Source organism: Leuresthes tenuis, unplaced genomic scaffold, assembly GCF_036924035.1.
Source record: "Leuresthes tenuis unplaced genomic scaffold, fLeuTen1.0.hap1 SCAF_242, whole genome shotgun sequence".
Classification (NCBI taxonomy): Eukaryota; Metazoa; Chordata; class Actinopteri; order Atheriniformes; family Atherinopsidae; genus Leuresthes; species Leuresthes tenuis.
Window position 1 is genome coordinate 17,480 of NW_027325596.1, and position 4,859 is coordinate 22,338.

The 4,859-nt window shown below is 43.8% G+C and overlaps 2 non-coding genes across 2 annotated transcripts; both read right to left on the minus strand.

The window, feature by feature from the left end:
• Positions 1 to 2,608: 2,608 nt before the first annotated feature.
• Positions 2,609 to 2,796, minus strand: LOC140288167 (U2 spliceosomal RNA). The gene has a single exon (XR_011912052.1). It is a non-coding gene; the product is annotated as a U2 spliceosomal RNA (small nuclear RNA).
• Positions 2,797 to 3,094: 298 nt separating this feature from the next.
• LOC140288172 (U5 spliceosomal RNA) lies at positions 3,095 to 3,208 on the minus strand. The gene has a single exon (XR_011912053.1). It is a non-coding gene; the product is annotated as a U5 spliceosomal RNA (small nuclear RNA).
• Between the last annotated feature and the right edge of the window lie 1,651 nt (positions 3,209 to 4,859).

Consider the following 4,859-nt stretch of genomic DNA (forward strand, 5'->3'; position numbering starts at 1 on the left):
CCTTCTTGCAGCGAAACACCTCCGCTCCCTCTTTTGATTGTGTATGTACAGGCATTCGAACCTTTTCTTACCTGCCTTTTACAAACTATGCTCGGACATTCAAACGTTCTTGTGGCCGAACACATCCACTTCTGCTTTTGATGATGTATAGTTGGGCATTCACACCTTTTCTTACCCATTTTTCAGTAATTATTGGTGGACTTTCACACCTTCTTGTAGCCGAACAACTCCGCTTCCGCTATTGATTGTGTACAGTCGGGTTTTTTAACCTTTTCTTACCCGCTTTTTACCAACTATGGTCGGACATTCGCAGCATCTTACAGCGGAACACCTCCGCTCCCTCTTTTGATGGTGTATGTTCGGGCATTCGAACTTTTTCTTACCAACTTTTTACAAACTATGGTCGGACATTCAAACCTTCTTGTAGCAGAACACATCCACTTCTTCTTTTGATGATGTATGGTTGGGCATTCGCACCTTTTCTTACCCATTTTTCAGGAATTATGGGTGGACATTCACACCTACTTGCAGTCGAACAGCTCTGCTCCCACTTTTGATTATGTTTGGTTGGATATTCGAACCTTTTCTTAACTGCTTTTTACAAACTTTGGTCGGACGTTCACAACTTCTTACAGCCGAACACCTCCGCTTCCGCTTTTGATGGTATATATTCGGGCATTCGAACCTTTTCTTACCCGCTTTTTACCAACTATGTTCGGACATTCACACCGTCTTTCAGCGGAACACCTCCGCTCCCTCTTTTGATGGTGTATGTTCAGGCATTCGCACCTTTTCTTACCCGCTTTTTACAAACTATGCTCGGACATTCAAACCTTCTTGTAGCCAAACACATCCACTCCTGCTTTTGTTGATGTATGGTTGGGCATTCGAACCTACTTGTTGCCCGCTTTTCATTAATTATGGGTGGATATTCACACCTTGTCGCAGCCAAACACCTCCGCTCCCTGTTTTGATCATGTATGGTTGGACATTCGCACCTTTTCTCACCCGCTTTTTGCAAACTATGGTCGGCCATTCACAGCTTCCTCTCCACCATACTTGTATGGTGGGATATTCACACCCACTTGCATCCGAAGACCTCCGCCCCCACTTTTGTTGATATTTAGTCGGTCATTCACACCTTACCCGTTTTCTTGCCGCCAAACACCTCTGATCTCGCTTTTGATTATGTAAGATTGGGCATTCAGACCTTGCTTTTCCTGCTTTTCACCAACTATATATATAACATTCACACCTTCTTGCAGCCGAACACTTCCGCTCCACCTTTTAGGTATCTATCACACCTTTTTTTTTCACCGCATTTTATAGATTATGGTTGGAAATTCTCGACCACTCATCCGAAGACCTCTCCTCCCGCTTTTGTTAATATATTTGAACTTTAGTCAGACATTCACACCTACTTGCAGCCGAACACCACCTCTTTAGCTTTTGATGATGTATGGTCCGGCATTCTTACCGTTTCTAACACATTTTTCAGCAATTATGGTAGGACATTCACACCTTCTTGCAGCTGAACACCTCCTCTCCCACTTATGATCATGTGCGGATTGATTTTCGAAAATTTTCTTTCATGTTTTCTATTAATTAAAAATGGACATTTAGACCTTCTTGCAGCTGAACACCTCCGCTCCCGCTTTTGATCATACATTGTCAGGCATTCGCACCTTGTCTTACCCGCTTTTTACAAAATTTAGTCGAACATTCACACCTTTTTGCAGCCGAACACAGTTTTTTGCAGCCGAATTTGGGCATTCGAACCTTTTCATACCCACTTTTTACCAACTATGGTCGGACATTCACACCGTCTTACAGCGGAACACCTCCGCTCCCTCTTTTGATGGTGTATGTTCGGCCATTCGAACCTTTTCTTACCCGCTTTTTACAAACTATGCTCGGACATACAAACCTTCTTGTAGCCGAACACATCCACTCCTGCTTTTGATGATGTATGGTTGGGCATTCGAACCTACTTGTTGCCCGCTTTTCATTAATTATGGGTGGACATTCACACCTTGTCGCAGCCAAACACCTCCGCTCCCTGTTTTGATCATGTATGGTTGGACATTCGCACCTTTTCTCACCCGCTTTTTGCAAACTATGGTCGGCCATTCACAGCTTCCTCTCCACCATACTTGTATGGTGGGATATTCACACCCACTTGCATCCGAAGACCTCCGCCCCCTTTTGGCAAACTATGGCCTTCTTGCAGCCAAAAACCTCTGATCTCGCTTTTGATGATGTAAGGTTGGGCATTCAGACCTTGCTTCACCTGCTTTTCACCAAATATAGTCGGACATTCACACCTTCTTGCAGCCGAACACTTCCGCTCCACCTTTTAGTTTTCTATGGGGCATTCACACCTTTTTTTACACCGCATTTTATAAAAACACCACAGGAACACCGTATTGAGGCTTTGTTCTGACCGCTCATTCGGTGTCGCGTTTCTTTCAAGCAATTCTCCTGGTTAGCCCGCACTCGGCTCGCTCCCAGAGCCGTGTTAAAGTCTGCTTTGCATTCACTCTCTTTTCTCAGCAGATTAAAAGAAACTTCCATCCTGCACCGCTGTTTGCTTTTTCACAAGAGCAGAGGAGAGCGCACCGTTCCCAGCGGCACTGCAGTACCGGGTCGATGCTTGGAGTGAACGGAGCAAGCTCCTTTTTCAACTCCTATTGATAAAAATCCATTTAATATGTAGTCCTTGCATAGACATATCACATATTAAACTGATAAGAACAGATACTACACTTGATCTTAGCCAAAAGGCCGAGAAGCGATATCTGTCCACTGGTTCACGTCCGAGGGCCCTTCCTGGCACAATGCGCACTTGTAGCGGTGTTCTTTTTATGGCCATAGTGTCACTTTGCACCTCCGCCCACCCGCTGCACTGAGCACTCTTCAGCCCTTTTAAATGGTATAACTTTACACTACCACACGCTCCAGCGAGCACCATTCAAGCAACAACTTTGCACTCCAGCTTCAAACATCGGCACAGTCGCAACAAGTAAGGCGACTCTACTCAGAGAAGTCACTCTGCACAGTAACAAGATTTCTTTTGCACAGACAGAAAGGGCTTCACCCGCAAAGTTAAAGCCTGCCAAAAATAGAAACAACTCATTAGTGCTGCTCTCCACGGAAGTCTTTAGCAAAAGGCGAAAGACTTGTACATTATGAAGAGAAACCAGTGTATGATTATCCATCACTGCAGGAGCAGGGCATCAGCCTAGTTGGCATAGCCACCTTCCCCATGGTGAGCTTTGCTTGGTTGAGACGCTTGCCCCCCCCCCTTGCTCCTCGGCTGACCAAGTAGGAACAATCAGGCCCTATTCGATGGCTGCCTTGTCTTTTAATCTGTGCAAAAGACAAGGCAGCCACAAACAACACGGGAACACCGTATTGAGGCTTTGTTCTGACTGCTCATTCGTATCTTAAGCATAATCTAATACGTGAGACAACGCCCTGGCACACAATCAAAAAAAAAAAGAGAGAGAGCGGTTTTGTGTCCCCACAGTCCATAATGTAGAAAAGAGAGAAAAAAGCCTTTCTGATTTGGTGTGTGTGCTCACAGTGCAGAGTGTAGAGAAAAGAGAGAAAAGAAAGCCGTTTTGGTGTCACGGATGTTGTGACTTACACACACACATTTCTGAATTGAGAAAGGAAATTATTTTAGAGAAAGCACTAGAGTTTAGATCCCACATTTGTTGATAGGCATTCATTTAATTTATCTTTTAATCAGTTTTAAAGTGAATACTAACTGAGAAATGAAAAAGGTGAAGAGTTTAGAAGCTTGGTTCAAGAGCAAAACTTGGTTTATGATCAGCTGAGTCTCTAAACAGAACAGCAAAGGGCTTCATCGAACATTTAAAAAAGATTCAGATTGTTAGAATATCCAGAATTTATAGGAATGGTGGTGATTACTCTTATTTTCTAGAATGGAAATAACTGCACCATGTCTGTTTTATGAATTTAAGGGGCTAAAAAGTTTTGTTCTAGTTTTTCTATGATTAACCGAATGTATGTGAGAGTCCAAACAGACAGAAGGGTTACGGCCGAGCGCTGGACCTTCCAAAAAAGATGAGACAGGCTGGACCTGTGCCATACTAGTTAAGACCTGCCTGTGGATAACAGGTTCATTAAACTCTCACATACACAAACTCACACACGTTCGCACACATACACCCATTCACACACACATTCTTGAACTTGCTGCAAGATTAAACATTTGCATTAACTGACTCCAGCAACTCTGAGTCTCATTGAGAGACTTTTCTCAACAATTGGGTTCTCAAACCAGATCTCAAAGTTTTTTCCGCTTTCCAGGGTCGGAGCTGAAACCGTGCACGGGGGAGTCCAGTACTCCTAATGAAAGACCCCCTGCTGAATTGCGGTAATTAGGGGCCAGTGTCCACTGAAAGGGGGAAAAAGGGACGAGATCGTACTTTTGAATCAATGGCCAGAAGCCATTGGCAGTGCAGGCATCAACAATAATGGTGTTATTTCACCCATTAACACTTAAGGTACCTCATGCAGTGGCTGTGATATGGTTACTTAACAAAATATCTTTACCAGACATCTCTCCTACATAACAGTTCTTCTTTCACAGCCACACCTTGTTGTCGAGAGATGTGCTACACTTAATCCATCCACACTGCTACCTACCCCACAGATGGAAAGCCTCATGATTGCATGTCAGAAATAACCATCAGTGTTTTACCCAGGCCAGACTTAACTGATATACGTTATGAAAATGCAGAAATAACTATATTTATTCAACAGGTCAAGCAAAAAACCCTGATGGCACAAATGCTACAGGATTTGCAGTAGTAACAGAAACTGAAGTT